General features: G+C 48.2%; 1 protein-coding gene and 1 long non-coding RNA gene across 2 annotated transcripts in view; both read right to left on the reverse strand.

Moving 5' to 3' along the window:
* LOC135378473 (neuropilin and tolloid-like protein 1) overlaps window positions 1–26,640 on the reverse strand; it is a 758,425-nt gene that overhangs the window by 538,579 nt on the left and 193,206 nt on the right. The gene's annotated exons all lie outside the window — the stretch shown is intronic.
* On the reverse strand, window positions 7,301–8,844 carry LOC135366477 (uncharacterized). The gene is made up of 3 exons (XR_010414182.1): window positions 8,407–8,844; window positions 7,936–7,972; window positions 7,301–7,652 (listed from the first exon to the last, which is right to left on the reverse strand). It is a non-coding gene; the product is annotated as an uncharacterized LOC135366477 (long non-coding RNA).

The following is a 26,640-nucleotide window of genomic DNA, read 5'->3' on the forward strand; positions in this document are numbered from 1 at the left end:
TCAGTATCTCAAATTTTGCACCTGCATTGCGAACCACCCTGGAAGCCATCGCTGAAGGTACGGTCTCTAATTGCTCCGAAGATTCGCTAGGCGGTGACGCTCCTCGCTCAGCATTCAACGACCTAACACTTCGCGGCGCCGCTTCGGCCTCGCACCAGCCTCAACACGCTATGACCGCGTCACACCGCCTTTCGCTTTGTGACGGTCCTCCTCGGGCTTTCACCAGCGGCATCTAACCAAGCCACACGCTCCAGTCGCGGTACGACACCGTCAACCGTTGCACACGCACCTCCTAAGCAAGCGGTCAACGAAAAGCAAGCCAGAAGTCAAGCAGGAACTGGCAGACAAGGGGCACTGAGAACACCGTTCCACCGAGGACTCACAGGGGGGCCACAGTGAGGTCCTCAAAAAACATCACTGGTGCGTAGAATTTTGGCATAGCTCCTGTGAAAGAACGACGAGCGCATGAGACCTGCAACGCTGGCGTGAAACCTCTGTCCCGCACAGGTTTGAAAACTGCTCAACTCCTTCAAACAGCGTGGAAGAGAAGGAGGGAGGCTATCCCCCTTGCATCATTGACCATGTGGTTCGTAACCTAGATCGGCGCCGCGAGAGCGGGTAAAAGCCCGATAGCTACGAAGAATGAAATAAGGCAAGCACTCGGGGAGCTGACCACGTGACGCAAGGAGATCGCGGCAGCAGTCCGAGGCAGCCTTTTCGCAGCGTTTTTATAAATGTCATTGCGCGGTGACAATACAACCGCACAGCGAAACTATTTTGTATGGTGGCACTGATGGGCGGCATGACAAATGAAAGAGAGCCTCGTTAAATGTCACCTCGTTCTAGCCACGTTAAATGTCATCCCATTGCTTCTTTAACGCTATCTAACCCGTGAACACGATCGATGTCAGACAGTAAAGCCTCGGCATTCCTCGGGAACAACATCGTGGATATGGAAATGTGAGGAAAAAGAAAACGCCAAGATCCTGGTAAAAACGTACTCGGGGAAATCTTTTTACTAATGAAAGCGGCGGCGCATGAAAGGTATAAAGCGCACAAAAATGGAAATAACAGTCGTGGAGTTCGCGTTTCCATTTGTCTCTCTGCTGATTATATTTCCGTTCTTCTTATCGTCTTTTTTATGTGTCTGGAAAGTGGATTCTCTTTGGCTTTCTGCACTCTGTCTACGAGAGGCCCGTTTTCTGACACTATGCTCTCATGCGCTGCTACCATTTGTCAAAATCTGTTAGCGCGAACGACAGAAAGCTGACCTGAGGCAGAAAATTTCCCTGTCTCGAAGCCGAGTCGGCGAAGTGCGCTCCTTTGCAAGGTAATGAAGATAAGCAGTGATTCGTGCAGCCGTAAGCGAATAATTAACCATAACCAACGATGTTTGGGGCAGCAAAGCGACTGTTGTTTCCTCGCTTTAATGAAGCTCCTTTTACATTCATATGCACAGACTGCTTAATTCGCGGTTGCTCTATGTGCGATCAAGGGGTTGGGTGTTTTTGTGACACTCCTGCAATGTACGGCTGCTTCTTTTCATGGATAACCATTGCACTGATTATGTTGATTGTTGAGCGTAGTTGCGTCTAACGCAGCATGTTGGATAATGGTTGCTCCCGTAATTCTCTTTTTCGAAGGCCTCGTTTTGAAGATTTCGGTTCCATTAAGAATCCGACCGGATACACATGCTGCCCATGTACGTGTGTAAAGGACGTATACGAGATATATTCACATGGACCAGGAATGAAAGAGTCCTCATTTCTATGCGCGAACCTCTACACTATACCTGTGTAGGGAACCTCTACACTGTGTAGGGAGCCTCTACACTGTCTAGGGAGCCCTACACTATGGGTCGTCTCCCAAGTAAACCTCGGAAATGGCCCTTAATCACATCAAAACACCATCACGTCTAGTAGAGGCAGGGTACCGTACCCAGCCTTTCGGAAAAATACGAATACCCGGCAACCCAGATTAAACGCAGGAGTTACGACTTCGTCGTTGTGCGTTTTCCATCTACCGTGAAAATATTGCACTTATTTTCGGCTTGTCTACCAAATGATCTCAAGGGGAATGGTTCGAATGGTCAGAAGACGCAATACATTTCTCTCCATGGTACGAATTGCTTCGGCACGACGTGGGTGGTGTTGAGGTGTCTGAACAGCGTTACAGAACACGGGTGGGCGAAATTAATACAGGGGCTGACTGTGGCGTCATTAATTACCCCAGCTGTCTGACGACGTTAGGCATGAAACTATTATCAGAAGAATTAGAATCTTGTTAGGCGGAAGATAAAGTAGGCCTCTGGGGGACTCATTAGATCAGCTACGGGGTATTCAGGAAAGCAAAGCTTGTCGCCGTTGACAATTGCATCTCAATTTTGTCACACAGCTGACAGCCGAACAGTTACAAGCAAGGTTCATCGTCATTTTTTTTAAAGGAAATTTGACAACCTTGATTTCCGAAACGGTGTTTTAATTTTCCTGTTGGCTCGTTCGTTTAGGTAAGTTGCATGGTCGACATTCAGGTGCTGCCGAGCGCAGGCTTACATTAGAGACGATCAGAGGTCCATCGAACACTAGACAAATTTTATGAAATACCAGTTAGGGAGCAAACTTAATATGTAGCTGTCGCGAAGCAATTAGGGCTTCACTCTGTCTTCAATTAAGGATGGTACAATCCGTTGCCTAGTATAGTACTCACTGTCGGCCTTCCAAAATATCGCAAGGAACGAACCCTGATGAATATTTCGCATAGACACAGGGTTACACAGGGAAATAGCAGAGCCGAAGTCTATTAAACTTTTATATCCCCCTCTCTCTCCCTCTGGTTATCAACTCGCATATCATGTGGAACTATAGAGCTCCGGGTACATCCTTCACTTCATACGTAACTATCTTTCTACTCGTGCCTTCAGTTGGGGAACCTCTCACCCTGACGGGAGGAGATCACGTTCCACGTGACCTGACGCCGTCACCTAAGTGTTGCTCGACGCCATGTGATAACTTCGCCAATCATGCTGGCGGTTGCCATGGTACAGGAAGCATGCCAATGAATGCTAGTAAGGGATGACCGCATGTTTTTTGTGGTGGACAGATTCGCGAGACTGTTCGAATCCCAGAGCAAGAGGGGCTGCACATCCCTCCTCCTGTGTCACAATCACCTACCCCTCTCCCTGTTTCACCTCGCCCTTGATGCACCGAGCCGCCACCACTGTGTATAGGCTGCACGCACGTTCGCCAAACATCAGTCCCCCCAAAGCGTTGCCTTCCGGCGCACTGGGGGGATATGTTTAATGCTGGTAAAAAAAGAGAGAAAGAAGAGAAAAGTTAGCCATGATGTAGGCTTGCGCATTGCTTGAAGATGAATCATAAAGATGAATCATGGTATGGCTACATTTGCCATAAACTTGTGTATGGCGTGCGCTCATAGCACTTATACTCGTACAAGGTGTTTCACCCAACTTGTAAAAAACACGTATTAAGAAGCCTACTGATCTCATAATCACGGCGTCAACGGTATTTTGGAGCTTTTGCCGAGCATTTTCGCCAATTCCATGCCACGAGAAATGCAAGTTTTTTGGAATTGAACTCCGCAATGTGCCGAGTCAATCTCACGTTCTTCTTCTTCTTTTCTTTGTGTGTGTGTGTGTGTCTCTTTGCATGCAACTGAAAGCGCATGTCGAATTTACCCTTTGTCATTGCTAAATACATTCCCTGCTACGGTACCAATAGCTGAAAAGAAAGTGCGAAACCCGTCGTTTGGACGAAGCGCAAATTACCGGCCTAGCTCGGCTCTTCGTGAGGTTAATGCGAGATGCTGCGGAAAAGACGGAGACACGCGTCTTCGCGTTTCCTTCTCACTGCTGTTTCAGGTAACTTCGCGTTGTAAGCATGCTACTTATCAGCAGAAGAATGGAAAAGGAAAAGTGAAGGGGCAGCTCCACCGTCCACGGCTTCCAGGGGAGATCTGAGCGCAGCCCACATCTTGCGCGCCCGGAAACGATGGTTTCCGCTGTTTTTTTTTTTTTTTTTTCGGCCATTAGCACTGTTAGGAAATGTATTCTGAAGGAAAATGGGCCTCTATCCGAGATGCGCTTTCGGTTTCAGTCACACGTACACACACACACACACACACACACACAAATGAAAAAAGCCGGAGGCAAGCTTCGGAAATTTCGGAATTAATTTAGAAAATTAACTTTTCGCGATACAAATTGGTTACGGTGCTCGGAAATCATGACAAAACCTCTGCCGAAATAAGTATGTAACGTCTGCCCCATAATTTGAAAACGATTAGATTTTTCAATACGATTGTTCGGCACGTTAGATGAAACGCCCTGCATATCCTGTTTCCTTTTTTGTTTTGTTTTTGCGATCAAGGTCACAACAACAGTTTTATTTTGGCGATGATGATGATTGGATTATTTTTTTCGCGGTAGCCAATACTCTACATTAACACCCTCCGGGCGTTTTGTCTTGCAACACCAGAAGAATGACTTACTATTGCTAATAAAGATACTAGTTAATTTTCAAAGACGTGAGGAGCGAAATATTTATACTCGTGTTCAACTTAAGAAGGAAAAGAAATGTAGATCGTCAACTCTCAAAGTATTACTGTGCCGCAGATAGGATGGGCATAAAGACGTCACTCTCTCTCCTCCACCAGGTAGTGTAATCCATTCCACTCACTGTGCTTCCGTATTGGATGTTAGCATTGGACGCATGACACTGCGCGAGCCCTCCCCCATGGTGGCGCTGCACTATGTCTCGAATGCACTGCACTGCCGCGCTATTGTGTCTCGTTATCCCCAACGGCGTATGCAGATGACGAACTAGTGAAGAAGTAAGAGCGCAGTGCGGCAGTGCGAAACAACAGGTTTAATGTGGGAGCGAACAGCAAAGGTTGAATGAGCGCGCGAGAAACAGTGCTCATGCGCCACAAGGCTGTTGTCGCCCTCTTCTAACACCCCCCCTCGACAACTAATACTCAAAGAGACCCATGTGCTCCCTCAGAAGCAGTAGTCGCGGTCGCGGGATGGGTTTGGTTAAAGGGACAGACGCATTCTCCGAGGTCAATTTCGAAACTAATGCGAATTCTAATTCCTTGCCGACCACTGAAATGGGCCCGAAAATACCATTTCGATCCGCGGCGTACTTTTCGCGCAATCCGATGAAAAGGAAACCGGAATCCTTGCGCCCTCGCTCTCTAAAAGTGGGAGCAAACGTCACCCGGATAAGGCCAATCAGCGCGCGCCCTGGGTAAATGCGAGCCGCGCGCCTGTTTGCCGATCGCGAAGCGAAGGCGAAGGTAGCAAACATGGAGTCTGAAAACGAGAGTGATGTTTCTCTGTCTGGGGGAGATTCTGCCGAACATGTAAGCGGTAGCGGCGACGAGTTAATGCTGGATGATGACCCATACTCTACGGACCCAATGCCTCTGGAACCCGCCGACCATGCACGAGATGTGGCTGCGGCTAACCCGCGGGATGACATTTTCAGGTGACGTATTCTTTGCATGGTTGCCGTGCCGTCGGATGTGCGAAATAGTTTAGAATGTTAAAATTGTTGTCGGCAGGTGTGTGTGTGGAGTCTGCGACCCACAGGAGCCCGACGAGCGCCTGTGTTGCCATTCTGTTGCCAGGGTGGTAGAAATGTGCAACAGTGCCGCCGTGCAGTGCATAACACAACACCCATTACTCAGGGACATCTGCCTCCGTAGGGAGCTTCTAGTGGTGTACGCACCTCAATTCTGCCGCTATGATCAACATTTTAGGCGACTCAATCCCCAGGACCACAGGTAAGCCTGCTGCAGTGCTCTTCCGTTTGCTATGATTATGACCGTAATGATTTTTTCGGTTTAAATGACCTCCCATCAAGATTCGGAAGGGTAAACTCGGGTGTTGTTGGTTAGGCAAATTGTCGAACCTAAAGTGGACAGGGGTTGTATACAAAAGGGCGGCTATTCTCAGCAGCTTTTTGGCCTACACAAGTTTGTCCACCATAAATCATAAGCGTGGCCGACAGCCGTGGAACGACCCAGAATCCGGGTCCAACAATCCCATTAGGAAAAGTGAAGCAACACAGTCGCCTCAGCTAGTCTCGACATGCTCTCAATTATGCCAGTCAGCCATGGCCTGATTGGCAACACAAAACCCTGATTGACAGATATCCAGTGGGAATTCTGAAGGATATTCTTACAAGTCTGAAAACAGAAGCATTTGAGGTGCCAATAAAGGGGGGGGAGCATGTTACTGGAGAATGTAAGAGTAATATATTTTGGGAGAAATTGGATTTTGCCGGAATTGGAGGGAAGCTGGTTCGGGAGAGAGTTAGCTGTTGGAATCGGGTTCATCCTGAAAGAGGCGGACCATTTTTCTGTTGTACTATGTTGCACACCTGCCAACCTCCCACATTCAAAATGCAGGAGACCCCGGAACTAAGAATGCACAGGCTTTGAACTCCAAGGTTGGGATAGTGTCTGTTCTTCTGTTATGGCCATTGTCTTCCCAACACTGTGGGAGATTTGGCAGGTATGCGAATGCCCACAAGATATAATGCTAAACAAAAAGAAATGTCATGTGGATTTGTCTTTTCCAGCTGCCTAAGGTTCACGGCATACTCATCATTCAGGAGATGGGTCTGGGGATACCTTGGTCCAAGGAACAGACGACAGGTTCCTGGATGCGTTGTCTGAGCCATCAGGAGGGAGTTCCCATCTACGTCCTATCAAGGCTATCAGCGTTAGGACCATCGAAACAAGGGTGTCTTGACAAGAGAGACAAGCTGGTGCATACTGATGGCTGGAACTGGAGACATGTAGTGGCAAGACAAAAATTTTGCTGACATAGGCACACTTTGTGTAAATGAGCCCTTGGTCATCCCCCTTGCCTCCCATCAGAGGTTTTGGAGGATACTATAGGTGTGTGGTGTACGGATAAACCTATCCGTACACCACACACCTATAGTATCCTCCAAAACTTCTGATGGGAGGCAAGGGGGATGACCAAGGGCTCATTTACACCAAGTGTGCCTATGTCAGCAAAATTTTCGTCTTGCAGCAATTTTCGTCTTTTTGTCATTGCAGTGTGGGGGATGTTTTGTCTTGTCACTCTGCATCTCCAGTTGCAGTCAACAGACTGTCTACCCATCTGTACAGCAAAAACTACTACACGTGGCAGTATTAGCTCTGGCATCAAATCCAGACTGTACTGCACTAAGTTAGTGCCGAGGTGGGAATATTTTGAATTCTGTGCAGATTGTCAATGCGGTGTAGTGACGGGAATAAAGAATGACCCTATAATTGTATCGATTTATTGTACAGTGGAGTATAACGGAGTGGGAATAACGAAATAGCATAGGTTTATTTGCCTCCCATTATGTATGGGAGGCAAATAAACCTAAGCTATTTTATGTTGTGCTGTGGTTCTACAGTAATGTGGTGTGAAGTCTGGGCGGTTACAGGTACGCTGCCACAGGGATGTGGAGGGTTCATGTTGGCAGATCCATATCTGGTGTACTAATACGCTATGCAAGTCTGTGTCCATTGTTTTCCTCTTCCTGGAATCAGGGGATGACAACCCCCTTGTGAGATGCGCGGTGAAGTGGGAAGTGGGTCCCCAGCACTTGCTTCAGCCATGACCTCCACATCTGAAATATGGCCTCGAGTATTAACGCTCAAAAGAATACGTTGAGGGCCTAGCAGGTACAATAACAAATATAAAAATGACTATGCAAATAAATCTTCCCCTTTGCGGTCCCTATTTCACTGGCACAGTTATTTTCCTGTCGACATTACGTTATAAACACTGGCAGTCGCATCACACAAGATTCCTTTCACAGAACTCGACAATTTTCAGGGCTTGTACATATCCATTATTTTGTGGGACGTGCAAAAAGAATTGCAATATTTTCGTGGCTTGACAAAACATACCAAATCCAGTTGATTCCGTTGACGTGCTTGCTGCCACCTGAAATAGAGCCAGAAATTAGCAACAAGCCTGCAGTAGAATACTGATGCAAGTGTCTCGGACGTAGCCAAACACAGATTGCGATGCTTTCACATCCCTGAATGCTGCCATCAGGCTTACACTATGAACTGTAGAAACATCCACTAGCTGCAATAAGATTAGAATAATGCTGTCATGTGGGAGTGTTACGTTACTCCTGCATAATACTGGCGACAATTAGCACAGCAACAACACACCAATCTTTTTTCTCTAGAGGACGCGTACTATTGCGTCAGGATGCTGCAATCATTGTAATAATTTGTGTACATTAGTAGGCGGTGTGACTGTGACGTTACAATCGGCGGCGAGGCCAGGTGTGTGCGATGATGTTTACTGTGACAACTGACATTTTTCATCGCAGCGTATAGCTGTGACCACGCAAAATTGTCGCTTACCTCCGTTACTGGTTCCTGCCCTTGTTCCTGATCGAATGTGGTAGGCACGGCGTCAATCTTCAGCCGCTTCTGTTTCTGCCGTAGCCCAAGCCGAACTTGCAATACATCTTCATCGAAATAGGCGTCGTCGGCGAAATGACAGGAACAGACGCGTGAAACATTCTATCCTTGGGCCACACCACAGTAGTGGCCGGCGATCGCTGCCTCCCACTTTCGTTTCGTTTCGCCATTGCGAGGTCGGTGAAATGCAAGCTCGGGATTCGCGTTGTAAGTCTTTCTGCACCCGAGCACGTAGCACCGGTTTCCTGGCTGTGACATCGCACGTCAACGGCGTGAAATCCTAGGCCACACGCTGTAGTTCAAAGTACTTCAAAGCAAACGCGACAAGACAACAAGAAAAAGGGTCAGACAGACGCTCAGACACACACAGAATCTGCGGCGGGAAGGAGCGCCTCCTGATGGTTGGTTTATCCGGGTGACGTCATCCAGTGTCGGCGCCTTGCGGGGATTGCCGTGCGCGCCGGAAGCGCGAACATTTAAAAATCGTTTCTGAGTCAACCAAGTGGATTTGTGCGGAGAAAATTTGCCGGCGTACATTATGAACGACAGGGAACATGACCATAATAGTTCCGGAACACGCTTCCGGATGCGACTATCCCTTTAATGCGTCGGCGACCATCCTGGCTGTTTCGCAGTATTGCAGGTGTATGACTCCGCGTTGGACCAAATCTCTGAGATGATGATGTCGCACGTCAATGTGTTTTGTTCGCGCGCTGTGTCCCTCGCGAAGTGCAAGCTTGATGCAGCCTTGGTTGTCCTCGTAAAGGCAGGTCGGCTGAAGTTGGTCATAACCAAAAACTTGTAAGAGCTGTCGAAGCCACAAAACTTCTTGTGACGCGTGTGCCGCTGCGACATATTCGGCCGCTGTAGATGACAATGCTACAGACATCTGTTTCCTCGTGGACCAGGAGACGGGACTGCCTCCCAGCTGGACGAAGTACCCGCTAGTCGATTTGCGGTCCGACACATCACCTGCCCAATCCGCATCCACGTAGCACTCCAGCTTCATACCTGGCTGCCCGGAGAGCTTCAGCATTAAGCTTCTGGTGTACTTCAAGTAACGTAAAAGCTTTTTCACGGCATTCCAGTCTTGCTGGCGTGGCTTACTCACGCGACGACAAAGAATTCCGATGGCACAAGCAATGTCCGGTCGCGTAGTTGTGCTCAAGTACAGCAGCTCCCCGACAGCTTGACGGTACTGATCGTTGGTCGGCAGTAAGCCGTGATCCCCGCTAAACTTCAGGTAGTCGGGGTCCATAGGTGTGTGACTAGGCTTGACGTCCATGAGCTGGTATTTTTCCAGAAGGGTGTCGATCTTTTTAGCTTGGTGGATGTTGAAGCAACCATCTTCTGATCTCTCTATTTCGATTCCTAGGTACCGGCTGACATGCCCAAGGTCCTTGAGCTCGAAATGCTTGTTCAAACTTTTCCAGACTCCAGTAATGACTGAATCATCCTTGTGGCAAATCAGCATATCGTCAACATAGAGAAGGATGTATATGCGACTGCCTTTTTCTGTCTTGAAGTAGAGGCAGGGGTCTGCCTCGCTACGGCTGAAGCCCTCTTCAAGAAAGACTTCGTTTGCCTTGATGTTCCATGCCCTCGCGGCCTGCTTGAGCCCATAGAGGGATCTCTGCAGCTTGCAGACTAGATGTTCTTTACCCACCGAAACGAAACCTTCGGGCTGTCTCATGTATATGTCTTCTTCAATCACTCCATTGAGGAAAGCAGTCTTCACATCGTAGTGACGAACCTGCAACTTTCGTGATGCTGATACCGTGAGAAGAACCCGCAAGGTCGTAAGCTTTGCAACAGGGGCGAAAGTAGCGTCGTAGTCCTCTCCGTATTTTTGAGAGTACCCCTGGGCAACGAGCCTTGCCTTGTATCTCTCAACATTGCCGTCTTTGTCTCTCTTTGTTTTGAAAACCCATTTCCAACCGAATGGTCGTTTTCCAGGGGGAAGCTCCACAAGAGCCCACGTGTTAAGTTGGTGAAGTGAAGCAATCTCTTCGTTTGCAGCCTCAATCCACTTCACTCTCTCACAAGCTGGCAATGCTTGAACTTCTTTCCAGCTCCCAGGATCAGCAGTTGGCGCAGCCTGAGCGATGTAGCAAAATCGGTCTGGCGGGACGCCCTTATTGCTCCTAGCCGAACGCCGAAGCCCAGTTACGGCTGTCCCTCGATCCTCTCCCGGTGTACCACTGACCTCTTCTTCCCCGGGTGAAGATATGCTCGGCCACATCTCTACTTCTATCTCGCTGGGACTATCTGCACCCGCTTCATGACGTAGCCGGTGATCTCCTGATTCTTCGTGACATGGTGGAGACGATTCCGAGCAGAACTTCTGTATGATTGGAGCTTCATCGTTTACCGCGTCCCGAGTCACCTTTATCTTATGACTCCCCTTGAGAAGTACTCGGTATCCCTTCGACAGCACGAGCATCCCATTTAGACCGTTTTTCCTTTGGAACATGCACGAAGACGTGACTCCCAAACATCCTGAGATGTTCCAAGCTCGGCTTTTTGCTGTGCCATAGCTCGTAAGGTGTTCTGTGAACTGCTGTGCTTGGTAGTCGGTTTTGGAGGTAGCACGCCGTCACGATGGCTTCGCCCCAAAAAGTCGTTGGCATATCCGCTCCAAAAAGCATGCTCCTGGCACTCTCACACAGTGTGCGGTTTTTCCTTTCTGCTACACCGTTTTGCTGAGGGCTATACGGAACGGTGGTCTGAAGCTCAACCCCACAGTCTCGCAGAACCAGTCGAGATGTACTGCCAGTGTACTCGGTTCCGTTGTCCCCACGCAGGACCTTCGGGTACGTGCCAAACTTAGTCTTTACTAATGCAAGGTACTGTTTAAGTTTCGAAGGTACCTCGTCCTCGGACTTTAGCAAGTATAGCACAGTGTACCGAGAGTAGTCATCGATAAACGTTACAAAGTACTTGTTCTTGCTCGGCGTAAGAACCCTCATGGACCCGCAAACGTCCGTATGTACCAGGTCCAGTACGCCTTCCGCTCTTGAACCGCTCACTTTTGGGAAGGATGCCCGCTTCATTTTTCCTTTTATACAGCTTGTGCATTTGAGCAGCCGGTCGCAGTCTTCAATAAGGATTCCGTCTGCCAAACCATCCCTGTACAATTGCTTTACGGCTTGTGCATCTCGGTGCCCTAACCGATGGTGCCAAATATGGATGCAATTCCTATGATGCGAAGCTTGTGTAATGTTGGCCACTTCGGTCTTAGCTGTCACAAGCCGGTAAAGGTCCCGCTCGAGCTTTCCTGTAGCCAAGACCTGCTTATTCTTAGCAACCGTGCACTGGTCTCCCCGGACGGTCACCACGTTGCCGAGACCAGTTAATCTCTTCACGGAAAGGAGGTTACCCTCCAGAGAAGGCACGTAAAGGACTTCTGTGACAGGAATAGTCTTGACTACGGACGGCGATACCCGACACTGCAGGGTGCCATCTCCCACGCCTTGAGAAGAAACGTGCTGACCGTTCGCAACTGTAACCACTTCTGTCTTCTCCTGAAGTTCCGCGTGAAAAAGTTCAGGTCGTTGCACATATGACTTGTGGCGCCTGAGTCGATGTACCAATCCTTGGCAGAAGAATTTCTCGATAAAAGAAAAGCAATCTCCGACGAAGACGAGTGCTGAGATACTGCCGTCTTAGCACGCTGTCTGCTTCTTTGTTTCTGCGATTTTCTCTGCGCCTTCCAAGCAGCGCAGTTCCTTCTGATGTGCCCATTCTTCTTACAATAGAAGCACTCTCTTGTATCGCTGGACGTATTCGTGTCACGGGAATCTTCCACACGAAGTGCCGCTTCCGAGTCGGTCATTGCTGACACAACTGTCATCTCTCGCTTCCTTTTAAATTCGTCTACAAGCTTGCCTTTTACGTATTCGAGCGTGAGGTCATCGTCGGGCCGTGTATCAAGTGCGGTGACCAGTGCTTCGTAGGAATCCGGAAGCCCGCTAAGAAGAAGAGCAGCGACTTGGAAGTCAGTTATCTCTTGCCCAATTCCTCTTAGTCGCTCCACCAACTCCAAGGTGCGCCTTATGTGGACTGGCATCTCTTCATCCTTGTCCAATCGTGACTGATATAATTTCCTCAGTAAATACAGCTTATTACTGAGGTTTGCTCTCTCATGAACCTCCTTCAGTTCATCCCACATCTGCTTCGACGATGAGCAGTTACAGACGTGCACTATTTGGCTGTCATCGACGCTAAGGCAAATCGTACTTTGCGCTTTCCGATCTCCAGCAACCCACGCAGCCGACGGATCCACTGGGGCTTCGTCTGCAACGTATGTCCAAGTGTCCTCCCGGATCAGAAGCATTCTCATCTTGAATTTCCAAGCCTGGTAGTTGCCGTCTGTCAACTTCGCAACCATGAACTTGCCCGAGTCTGCCATAACTCCGACGGCTGACGCAGCGGTAGTTCAATTAGCAAAGACCGAGGAAGATAAGCAGGGAACAGTGTTTCTGAACAAGGTGCTCTGGGCCCATAACCTGAAGAAGTAAGAGCGCAGTGCGGCAGTGCGAAACAACAGGTTTAATGTGGGAGCGAACAGCAAAGGTAGAATGAGCGCGCGAGAAACAGTGCTCATGCGCCACAAGGCTGTTGTCGCCCTCTTCTAACAACTAGATTTCTTTTCCTTCTCACGTTGAACAGGAGTATAGTGTGAAAAATGAGGGCACATCATTATTATTACTTTTTTTCAAACTGTGCCATCTCTGGCTGGCAGACCCCACTACATGAAACGATATGATACGTGATCCTTCTTTCATCAAAGTTATTTTCCCGTTCTCCACTCAGACAGGCTTTCAGAATTTTGAACGCGCGACTGCTCTCATAAAAAAGGTAGAGCACCATCTATATACTTCAGCGAGGCTTTTTGTGACTGTGCTATGCCTCACTTTGAGCGTGTAAATTATTTTACGTTTTGGTTTGTCTTTTTTTTTTTGGGGGGGGGGGGTCCTTTTTCATCCAATGTTGGAGGCTCCGCTCTTTGACCTGGCTTTTAGTAATCACTGAACTGTAGCAGCGAACGAACGGGTCGATACGTGCGATTTAGGCGAATATCGATTAATATGTTCCACTGGCGGACGTGCGAACGCCAGAGACCCAGCAGATTAAGATTGGATCAGGACTTCCTTGTACAGCAGGACAGCGCTTTCCGTGATGATTTTTACGTGCTCCCGTAATGGTTAGTAGATAATTATTTACGATTGGTTCATTTAGTGCCTGAGGAAGGGACTAGAGATGTAGCGTTTCCAGCGACATTTTAACATCTACAAATATTATATGTGATTACCACTGGAAAATCTCGAAATTTGAGGCAGTCAGCAATACCCTCAATGCATGTTGAAAAAAAAAAGTTTTGTTATGAAAAATGTGAAAAAGCATGAGCACTGCTGTTAAGTGTCTCCATTACCCTTCCTTTCAGATTAGGTAAGGAAAAATAACATTCAGACATTAAAAGACTTCCGTCTAATGAAACAATTCTGCCGACACATGTTGACTACCTGGTTGTGATAGTGGTGGCTTTGCACCGTAAAAGTGGGAAAGGAGAAACAAATTACGAAATCGTTATCCCCTTGTTTTTTTTTTTTTGTGTGTGTGTGTGTGTTTTTTCCTTTTTTGTCATGTAAACTGCGGTCAAATATTGCGTTCGTAAGCTGGATGATTATGCTCAAATAGTATACGCGACAGTCACTTGTCAGTTGTCCAAAGGCCACGAAAAGTGTAAACCAGACCTGTCCATAAATGAGGTCAACTTTTCGTCTGCAGGTAGCGGGGGCTAACGTACGTGGCGGCCATGTAATAAACGTGAGTTGCAGTTGAGCGTTGTGTTAACATGTATACGTTCGCTCAGCACGCTCTCTTTGCCCTCTCGTTAAATCAAACATAATACGCCGTTCATATGGCCTCATGGGATTTGCACCACCCATGCAGAGGGCCAAAGACCGTCAGATTTTAACCAGACTAAAAGCATCCGCATTCAAAACATAGAATGCGCGACTACTTCGCCCCCTTCTGCAGTGCGCCCTACCTGATAACGTTAATGACGGTAACGTTATTGACGACAACGATGCTTCAAGGTGGTCCAAGTGTCTTACGACGAAATATCAAACTGCATGTTGATAGATGATTGCGGTGGTGGTGGTGGTGGTGGTGAAAGGTCTAACCGTTGACTCACAGAGGTAGGCAACGCCACGACTAACGTCCTTTGGGAATGTGCGTCCTGGGCCGACTTAGAAGGGAACTGTGCCAATATATGTCTGAAAGCGTCTGAGGAAAACACAAGAAAATCCCCAGACATCACAGCCGACACCGGGATTCAAACCCGAGTACCTCCCAGTCTCGACGTGACATCGCCGAGATCGTAAGGGCCCTCCGATTCCCACTCCGTACCGCTGTCAGCCAATCACGGCGCAAGTCCTTATACGGTTTATGGGCCAACGACTCCGTGAGCGTGAAAAGCAACCCCTTTCCGATTCCGTCTCGTGGAATTCATAAGCCGACCCGAGGAAGCTCGACTGCTTTTTCGGTAACATCGCGAATTACATGCAAGCGCATAATGGTGGGCGATCATTTATCCTTATTGATGAAATACTTCATGAATAAAAGAAAGGGATGAATTGGTGACACAACAGTTAAACAAAACAAGCTAAATAAAGCGGACGGAACGGCATAGTGACCCATTTAATTCCTCCCATCACCCATAGGTACCGCCATGTCGTCGTAGTCGGAATATTACCTTAAAGAGGCGTCCATGTCACTAAGACACTTCGAAGGGCGCGCAGTCCCATTTACGAGACGTATAGGGAATCAAAATCAGGGTGCGCTTACGATTATCTAGAACTCTCTACTGTCGTGGTATTGGTAACCGGGCAAACATCAAACGCCATTAGACCTTTGAGTGAACGTGCATCGAGTGAACCTCTATGCTTCCAGAAACGTGTGCCGGAGAGTTCCGGCGCACGTCAGAGAAGCCCCAGGTGGTCGAAATTATAAGCAGTCCTACCCTGCGGCACGTGCAGCATGGGGTCACATGCGGACTCACCTAACGTATAAATCTACTCCCTAAGTATATATGTAGCAACCGATTACGCAAAACCGACTACGATACAAATGTCTGGAATGCTGTCGTGAAACGCATGAGATGAGACAAGTTCAAGCCACGGAAAGTAAGCAACGCAAAATATAGACACTTGTCGTGTGTATCACTGGATAACCCAATGGATTGCCCCCTGGCGGACAAAACTACTCCTCAGACAGACCACTGTGGCGTCGCTCATGATCATAGCTGTCTCGCGACGTAAAGTCGCGAATTATCAATTATGATGAGGACTGTCCAGTAGCAACTCGAAGTCTACAGAAGACAACTATGCATACTTCGTGCCGCTAAAAGTACCTACACAGACATCCTGATAGAAAAGTATCCCTTTCCATGCACGCGTGTGCTTTGTTGCACACATTTGTCGCTAACAAACTCACATCGCATCAGTATATATGCATGCGTTAAATCGAGACCTCCATGGAATAGCCCAATAGCGCGGACTCTCTCGCGATCAGACTATCAATATCAACTCCGAGAGAATACGAAAAGCAGGCGCCCTAAAAGAAAACGTCGTTTCGCAAAATGAAGAGAGAATGGTGCTGAAGGATCGGAATAAATACATCATCAGTTTTCATTTAAATGTATTCCTCTCGTCAGATAGCTTTCAACGGAGACTGGTGGCACGAGTTCTTACTCTTTTTCAGCGAGGTTTTCCATATTTATAACTTCCAGGAGAAGACTTATATTAGTCTCCTATATTGCGAGCGAACATAAAATAAGGTGCAGAGCTGTAAAGAGAGTTCGCATTATTTTCACTTGCGAAGATCTGTCTCCGAGTATTTGTACTCTGGGGTTAAGGAAAGGAATTGCGGCAATGAAGCAGTTGCGTGGAAGATGCGCCCGTCTCACCGGTGGTGCACTGTGAACTGTGCGAGAAAAATCACGAAACCGGGCAAGCTGTCGCTTTTTTTATCTTTCTTTTATCGCGTTAAAAGAATAGCGCGTACATCACGTTCGACAAATACAAGAGATTGCTGAATGGTGGTGGTAAATGACCCTGCTTGCCGTATTTGGCCACGCCAGAGCGGGATTGCTGAATCAGTGAAATATAGGCTACAAAGGTTATATGAAAACTGGGAGCGATACAGTTGAGCGCGGGCTCGGTGTTGCCTGCACATGTGCGAACATGTTGCGGTGGGCGGGTACTCGAATGTACCAGGATAACGTCAGCGAGTCCCGCCGCGGGCACTCGATGACTTTTCGTCAGCAGGAACAGTCTCAGTTCGGTTCTACAGGAACGCAATTTTCTCATCGCATGTGGATGGCAATTCATTAACCACTTGCCCAGTATCGGTGGAGTGCTATTTCCGAGCGATCTGCCTGTATGTGGGGCGGTCTGTTGGTTAGGAGGACCGTGCGTCCTGGACCGCCTTGTATCGGCGAAACCCTCCAGGATTCCGTACATACTGCACAAAGAAACCCACCGCAGCAAACATATCGTGGTGAATCTCAGCTCACCGACTCCATATCTCGTCACCAGGTGCTCTAATCGCGTAATTTACGTGCACGCACCTAAACAGATCCACAGATGGCCTTACAGATCTACACGGTGTTCTAAAACTCAGGCGCTGGCTGGTGTCGGAGATACTGCCTATCTCGGAGACACGATGAATGGCAGCCATCGGTCCACGGCGACGACTATCATTGGTCTCTGAACGAGAACCTCCTAGTGATCTATGGCAACACGTGCGATCAAATCAACGGCGCTGACTATCCATCGAGGCGTATCATCATCAGCGACCTTCGCGATGACCCGGTATAAATTATCGAACGGTTTGTTCACTGTCCATCACCGTTGCATCGACGCGTTCAGCTGTAACGCCGTATCGGAGGCCATGACTGATATGACAGCTACCGACGATTAGGAGGTTGTAGCCTCATGCATGCGGCATGTAAGTCAGAATGTTCAGCGATCGTTTCGTTGGATGGTGGCGGTTTATTTCTGATTGCTGTGCCTGCCGATATCATCAGGCGTGTTAAGCAGCAGCTCCGGAGCGCATGAAATGCGCTCCTTTTTACTAAACGGGGCATTTCCTTTTGTGGAGTGTGGCGCGCGTACTCCTAAACACAATTCGGAGTGCTTCTCACTCTTCCCCTCCTCTCCGACACGACTCACCTTCACCTTCATTAATCTTTTCAAGGTTGTACGCAGCCGGATCGGAAGACGACATTACCGAAAAATACCATTCGGTGACACCCAGAGACCTAGAGGTGCTTTGCACACGCAACGTTCTCTTTGCTTAAAGGTCCGTTTAGCAGAGGCTCCGGAGTGGGACGGACAGAGTGCACGGAGCGCGCTCTGCAGAGCCGCTACTTAACGCATGAATCGTTTAGGTCTCAACCATTTCGCCCGACTAACAGGAGGGACGTGCCATCCCTACCATTACAGTATGTCCTCAAGAACATTTGAGCTCGACATTAGTGAGTTTTAGTGTATAGCGCGCTATCGCCTTTGCGTACGTTATAAATAGCGTAGTGGTTCCCCGCAGGGCCCGAAGCTTTCCTTATGTTTTACGCGTGCGCTGAAGCACCAACGCTATCCGTTACGTACGCAGAGGTGATAGCGTACGATGCACGGAAACTTTCTAATATGCAGGGATCTGTCTACAGTTAAAACTAATTAAGAAAGGAAGGGACACAAGGAAAATTCTCACATGGCACGTCACAGGTTCAGACTAATTGGTCAGATATCATGGACTTGCTTAACCACCTGAGATGAACTGCACGGCGATGGCGATACGATTGTTGAGTCCAGAAGGATAACTCGTAACACATAGCAAATGGACTGACTCTCGCACTATTCAGAAAAAGGTACACTCCGCGTTGAATCTCTAGCCCTCCGCTGAGCAGGATGAATTTGTCGTCGATAGGTGAGAGCATAAAGTGGCTTTAATGGAAGTGTGCAAGCCTTTCTTCTTTCATTTTTTTTTTCTCGACAGTTTGGGCGATAAATATCATGCGCTGTTTCTCGGTAACAGTAAGCGTAGCGTACCAGCACTGGGCACACCTGGAGTGAACTGCAAGCGTTTCGCACTTCTTCCGAAATCTCCGTAAGAGCATGAGGGAAAGCGAGGTCACACCGTGTCGCGCGTGAGAGAGGTGGCTCGTGGCATAGTGTTTACTGGCTCGACCTGCTGGCAGAGTCACGCCGTATCCGTACCAGACGGTTTTGTCAGCAGCAAATGAAACCTCATCTTCCCTCCACGCCACGATAGCAGGATCTCGGGAAGATCCTCCAAAGCTCTTCGCTCCCAGTATAGATGACTTCTCAGGGCGCTTTTGTAAACTCAAGTGCGCGTTGATAAGACACCGTTCCGACAAAACCAAAACAAAGAAACAAAAAAAAAAGAAAAAAGAAAAAATATGGCACGCTGACTGTCATGTAAAACTTGATGAATTAAACGAAAGTTCTGAGCAATCCTATAAGGTGTCTGCCAAGGTCTTTTTAGGAGGAGGGAGCGAAATTGAGGCCCTCAAAAATGAAGCTACTGTAAAGAAGCTCAGATTATAGCTCGATTACGAAACGCAAGGAAGAGCTCGAATGTTACAGTCGAAAAAGACGAACGGAAAATGCATGACCGCATGAAGGGGAAAATCACAACCTCTTGAACGGGATCTCCAGTTCGTCAACCAATCTTGGGACGACCCTTTGACTAACCGAAAAAGATTTCGGACGCAATGACAGCTTGGAATCAAACTGAGTCGCGACGTGATTTTCATCCGAGAAAGCGCGCGTAACAGCAGAGGGCGCTGATAAGTTTTCAGCCTAGACCAGTTTTTCAAGCAGTTGAAAAATAAGACCTATTATACTGTGACAAACTTTCAGCAATACAGTCTATGTACTACTATTTTTATCCAGGCCTGAATGAAGACAAGACGGCGACCTCCCCTGTTGACTTTACAATGAAAGAGAACAGATACGGCATGATGTCGTTGTTGCTGTTTCTGGCAAGGCAAGACAGGCCAAGAAATATATTTTACCGGGGAGCAAATCATAGGTGACAAATGCCCCTCCTATGCAACAGTAAACAGTTGGGTTGCGCAGTCCATAACGGAGTACCGAGGACGAGGATCGCCCCGGAAGATATCCTGTCGTCAGTGTTGCGGAGAACGTGGATGCCGCGCACACTTTAATTTTGGAAGATCAGAGAATCTCCGTCAAAAAGATTGCCGAGATTCTTGGGATGTTGAGAGAACGGGTAGGTTTCATTATCAAAGAAATGCACATGCGAAAGCTCGCAGCGAAATGGGTGCTCAAGCAGTTGAATGCTAATCAGAAACGCAATCGCGTTGTTGCTCTCAGGGCATTCTGTAGTATTTTCGATGGGATGCACATGGTGGTCTGCCGCGAATTTTCATCATGGATAAAATGTGGATTCATTTATATATCCTGAGACGAAGGAGCAATCCAAAAAGTGGAAGCACACAGACTGTCCACGTCCGATGAAGTTTTCGTCGCAAAATTTAGCATGCAGGGAGATGTTGCCTGCTTTCTTTGATAAATATGTAATATTTCTAGTGGACTATCTGTAGAAAGAAGCAATCAACCACTGCAAGCAACTAGACGCTACTTCCGGGAAAAGTTCAAAACGCATTCGTCCGCAAGCGGCGCGGGAAACTTTCAAGATGTCTCTTGTTCAGGACAACGCTTTAGCTCACACCGCTTTCACCACACAGCAGAAGTTGGCTGATTTGTGCTTCACAGTGTCGAAACAACCTGAACAAGTCGCCTATTCACCAGGTTCAGCCGCATCGTACTAGCATCCGTTTGGTTTGCAAATTGAAGAAAAATTTGAAGGGAACAAAACTTTAAATACTGAAGATGCCATCTGCCAGATGCGAGATTTACGGCTTAACCGCCTGAGTTCTTTTTCGGAGGATTAAACAAACTACAGAAGCAATGTATAGGAAGTGCGTTGAACTCCGCGGGGAATACGTTGAATATATTGTTTATTACATCTGTGTTACTTTTTGTCTTTATTAAAACATATCAGGATTTCCTCGTATGGGATGCGAAACGCAAGTTATTGCGGAACAGCGGAAACTGCACAGTCGGTTGGTTGCTGACGTTCTAATGTCGAGGCGTCTCTATAATGACATAGTGACATGAAAGTTGTGGGAACAAGAAAAATTTCACTGTTTACTTTCTTAAGACTAAACAAGAACTCTAGGTTGTGTGGCGTCTGAGTTCAGCATCACAGGTGACAGGTATCCATAACCATGATTAGGAATGTGAAGGAAGGAAAATTCAGGAGGTAAAGAGCAGTTACTATTACCACCCTTTTATCGTGTTCTGTCCTGGGCTTAGAATTTTGTTTCTGCGGAACAACAACGGCTAGCATATGGGCACTGTGTTAGCATGCGTAACAAGTTGACGCCCACAGTTACACACGTTGGAATCCTCTCAATGTTATGCCCGCCATAATTAGCAGCCTACGCGATCACTGCAACATATTTTATGTCGTTCCTTTTTAGAATTGCTCTTTTATGTGTCTGGTTCTTTTGACTTTTATGCTTTGTGCACTGATATCATCTGGCCTTGAGCGCTTCGCGCTATACCAGGGACAAGGAAGAAATATTTACTCGTCCTTTCATACTGGATACTAACAAGTGTGCCCTGGGTTGGTGAGCCACACATTAAGTGGCAAATTTCCTCACGCCTCACCGCTACTTGTATTTTCTGTTGCTGGTTATCAGATATTTACAGATCATACCTAAAACCACAGTAAATCAGGTGTGACTGCGGCATTAAAAAACACACTCAGTAATGCTTGCTCTATAATTTGGTAATTTGTGGCTTTATGTCACGAGAAAACTATGATCCAAAGCGATGCCACACTGGTCGGTCTAGGTTAATTTTGCACACCTGCTTTAACGGGTTGTTGAAACATACGGTCGCATCCTTTCCAGTGGACTTGGAAACTATGGTGTCATTCTTTTCCTCGTGACCACTGACCATGGTATTGAGAACCAGACGCGTAGTAGTGGCGCAGTTTGACTGTTATTCGATCAATCAATCAATCAATTTATTGAGTTCTCAAAAGTCCTATACGGGCGTTACATGGGAGGAGTGGGTTACAGGAAGTGAGGAAAAAACAATGCATAGAAAAAAAGGCAGTAAAACAGCAACAACAAATGGAAACAACAACAACAACGCAATACAAGTAGGTTACACACGTAAATGACGCAAGATTTATACACTGGAAATAGAATTACGAAATTGAGACGGGTCAGTTATGGTAACCATGTGGGGCGGGAGGTTATTCGAATCAGTGGTAGTTTGGTAAATGGGGTGTCGATGGAATACATCACAAGAGCAGACGCCGGACGTTGAAAGTATTCCGGAATTTCCTCTTCGGAAAGACGAGAAAGCGCCACCCCGTAAGAGAAATTAGGGCAGGACCTCGAGCAAACTAATGCCACGGCTGTGCAGGAGTCTCATAGAATTACGGAGCGTCTGGACGGCGCCTTCCTCCTCTGAGCGCCGCCCTTTCACTCCTCCGCTTCGGGAGTGACGTCACGTCAACAGAGACTCTGCAGCTGCGGAAGCATGCAGCACTGATCTTTAAAATTCGTTTATTTAACATAAGCATTTTTCGGAGAAAACAAAAATGCCACGTACATTTTCGGTCGATGCCGAACATAGTGGTGTCGGTCTCATTGATGTGTTTCCGGATGCGACTGTTGCTTTAACGGGCACGCCGAGATTTTAGCATACGGTACACCGTGTTTAACGTGCACTTTTCCGCATTCGTGTCAGTTCAATACGGTAGGACAGTCACTAAAAGTGCACTTGAGCTAATATATAAAGGACGGACGTCGAAAATAGTGTTGATAATCGAAAATTCGTGGCTTTACTTCGCGAAAAAACTATCATTATGAACGACGCCACTTGGCTCCGTCTGTGGATTAATTTTGCCTGCCTGGGTGTATATATTTGGCACACCACTCCTTATGGAAGACGGCGTGTCTAAATACTTTGTACCCTATCAACAACGGACCCGAGACCTCAGAATCAGTAGGCGGACACGCTGCCTACTGATCCACCGAGGTCGGTCTTACTCTAGTAGGTAGAGTTTGCTGACTCGTCTTTTCTAATCCTTGCTACGGTTAATCGACGCGCAGGGTTCTGAACGGTGATCTTAAATTTCACCAACTACTGTCATCGACATTACCGCCCCGACTCGCCGCTGAACGTTGCTGAAACGTAGCAAACAGACGGCTCACCAAAGTGCGTTGCACTCTACGAGGGATAACGCGCAATGCACCGCGTCAACGACGCCCGGCACGAAAGCGTTTTGAATATCGCTCCATATCGTCAAACATATCTTCTGCCCCGGCACTGGGGTTTTAGCGCTTTTAATGGTATCGCCTGTTACGAGCCATATGTAGCGTGTGATAAACGTGAGTGGTGCTTTGAGTGTTCGAGAGCTCGAAGATTAGGCTTGTGTCGAATAGCTATGGTAAGATATAGGACAACATGCGCATGTACAAATTGTAAGCTCATGGTGTACAATGAAGGAGGCCATCGCTAGGAGAAAAGCGACATCCAAACGTCCGCACCACCGCGGCACCCATTTTCTCAAGGTTGTGCTCTGATTGGTGGCCTAGGGAATGACGTTTTAGCCTTTCTCCAGACAGGAAATTCCGGTATACGCTCAAGATCCGACGTCTGCTCTCGCCATGTGTTCCATCGAGTAGCAATCAAACTGCGCCACTATATTGCCTGGGACCTTTAACACTGTGTTCAGTGGTGAACAAGGAATGGAATGACGGGATAGTTTCGAAATGATCTGGAACGGTTGCAACCATTCCTTTAGTAAAGGTGAAGTCCGGTGTTGTCGCACAGCGCTGGCATAAGATGCACCCGCTGCTGTTTCACATCATGAACTGCAATAACCATCAGTGCAGACAGTCGCCTTCTCACTTTTGAGTCGATGTGCCATGCACTTCGCGTATACCGGATATACCATGCACTTCGCGTATTCAATTTAGTATGACGGTACGCATGTGCGTAACGCATTTCATTCCGCATCCTATCGTGGCTTACAGGTGTTATAACCGCGCCATAACAACTACTGTGTCGACATAGGATGAAGACACATAGCTATTGACCGTCACCTCAATCTCGAGCTCCGTCGGCACAATAGCATCTCCTGAAGGAAATCAAGGAATTTGCACCCTTTCTCATTCAGCGCAAACAGACGCCATGGTCAAACACCATCATGAGCAGGGATATTGTGAAGCAATAGTGTCTCACACGAGCATGCATACACAAAGAGCTTGCAAAGCAAATAAACGTGAAAGTAATGACCGACACGCATATTCGCCTTAGGACACAGGCACACAGAGAGAGAACAAATCACGGGCGAGCCGTGTTTGGTGTTGTGCCGGTCGAATCGGGCGCCATGAGCACATACTTGAATTGGAGAGCGGTTTCATGGTATATGTCCTGTCACTCAGATCTTATTGGCTGAACGGAGGTGACTGCGTGCGAGCTGTTTCCAGGGAGATGGGATGGAGGATACCTGTTTTATTGGTTCCGCTACTGTGGTTGCAAGAAGCACAGAAGGATGGCAACAAGAAATAACCTGTCACTTTGTGTTTGGTAGTTCGTTGTTGTTGGGACTAGATGACTACCCCTTAAGAATTTAGTGACGCAACAGCCGCAGGACAATACATTACGTTTGATCGCGTCGCGTCATTGACGCTAAGGCGACATTGATCATGAGTTAGGCCTGAACCTCGCCTTTACCCATAGCAATAGCAGTACCGTTTGAGAAACGGCCATAACACAACACGCTCCCCTTAAAACGTATTCCACGGCAGTTTCGCTCAGCCTTACGTAAATTTCGTTTGCCTTTTCTTAAAATTTCTTCACTTTCTGATTGAGACGTTGACGTCCCTGTGAAACAAAAATGAAACTAGAATGGCCGTCGGCTTCACAAACCGGTGGCTATGTTCATAAATGCCGTTACGGTACATGTATCTCTAGACGTAGAAGAGTATCAATGTTAACGCGTGTACCACGCTTTTGTGTGTTTAGAGCTTCAATTTGGCCTAGTCTGTCGCTCGTTCGAACGTTCAAGATTTCGCCCTCCCAGGAACACAATCTCTTCATCGTCTTTAAATGCGAGGGAGAACAAGCAGGAACTCCTGTTCCCCCTCGCGATTATCGGCAAGTGAAACGCGCGTTTGTGATGGGGGCAACAAAACTGACCTCCAAATTTACCGTTCTAAACGCGATATCATTTCCCGAACGCACGTTTGGGGGCTCGGTGCTCGCGTCATGTTACACTGCTCGGTTTATGTAGCATGGTTCAGTGGAGAGATTTAAATAAAGATTGGAAGGATTAGAAGATATTAAGCAGATTGGAAGGTCTTTGCGACAATGATTCCGAAAACATGATACATGAAGCAGGTGATTCTTTCGAACTGGCTAACATCACGTTGCTGATCTTGGATTCGACATCTTCCTTTATCGCATAGTTTTCATCGAGCACTTCCGATGTGCTGAAACTTCCTAATGTGTGCCTCTCTTTGATGCCGTCGTAGCGGGCCGTGGACAACGACGATGATGGCCACGCGCCTGGAGCACCGACTTCAGTTCCGCCGGCGCGGCCATGGAGATATACCACCGTCATCGCCTCTCCTTGGCATACCATCACCACCGGGCGGGACTAATGTAGAGGAACAGCACCTCTACATTTGGTGACCCGAACGATGAACATCAAGTTCGGCTCAATTCGGCCCTTGACCATCCCAAATTTTTGACACCATCGACGAGCACTACCAAGGCAAGCTATCCCTGGAAGCCACCGCCATTACTCGACCCATCTCGCCCGCACCCTAACGCCCTTCGCCTCTCGACCGACACGCCGACCGATCCAGCACCGCTTCCGTCCACGCTACTGATCCGAACGACCACGCAACGACCCGACCGCTCAACTATCATCCCATCCGCCCACTGACCATCGCTTCACGGCTTTCAGGGACAGACCTGCGCTATCGATGGCCTCCAGCACACTCACGACGCACCACTTTATTTCATGCATCTTGACGCGCTTCCGCTGCCTGCCGCGACACCTGACCAACGTACTCGCCTGCCGGTTTTGACAGTCGCGGCAGCCGACGCCACGGCACGCATCAGCCGGCGTCTCGGCAGTCCTCACGGCTACGCAGCCTCACTTCCTGGGACCCTACGATCTCTCGCTCCCGTGCCGGTTGCGGCACCCCAGGCCACGATTCCAATGCACGATCACGACTTCAACGACGTAAACGCTCTTTTCTGGGAACCTCATCTCGGCGGCTCCCGCAAAACTCATCTACATCTTCCTACAACGTGTGCTGTGCTGTGCCGTGCCGTAAACATATCCAGCAGTGCGTGTTTTCCACGGTCGCTCTTGCCCTCATCCTCCCGGGTAGACGCGGCCGTCTCTCCGCGTCTGAGCGGTGAGAACTGTAGCGGGCCGTGGACAACGACGATGGCGGCCACGAGCCTGGAGTCCCGGCTTCACTTCCACCGGGGCGGCCATGGAGATAGGCCACCGTCATCGCCTCTCCTTGGCATACCATCACCGCCGGTCGGGACTCATGTAGAGGAACAGCACCTCCTCTACACCGTGTTAGCACCAGGAAGCAACTGTGGCTATGAGCGAGTTGCCTCAGGACAGAAGCCGCTTCTGTCCTGAGGCAACTCCCTTCCTACATTCTACCGGTTCGCTGGATTTCTACCCATCTATGTGGCTATGAGCGGCGTACGAGACATGGACAGGGAGATACAGGACAGCATGAAGGAGTGGGGGTGCGTCTAGGGCCGACTTCGGAGGAACTGTGCCGACATTCTTCTCGCAAGGCTTCCGGAAAACCCAGGGAAAACTTTAAACAGCACAGCCGGTGGAAGGATTCGAACCCACCACCTCTTAATCTTCCGCACGACCTTCGCTACCACCAACGAGCGGATGGTCTCATCCGCTCAGCCATGCCGCTGGTCGCTCAGTGTCTGCACTGCGCTGCGCGTCTCTACGTGATGTCGTCCGCGTTGCCTGGCA

The sequence above is a fragment of the Ornithodoros turicata genome, chromosome 1, assembly GCF_037126465.1.
Source record: "Ornithodoros turicata isolate Travis chromosome 1, ASM3712646v1, whole genome shotgun sequence".
NCBI lineage: Eukaryota > Metazoa > Arthropoda > Arachnida > Ixodida > Argasidae > Ornithodoros > Ornithodoros turicata.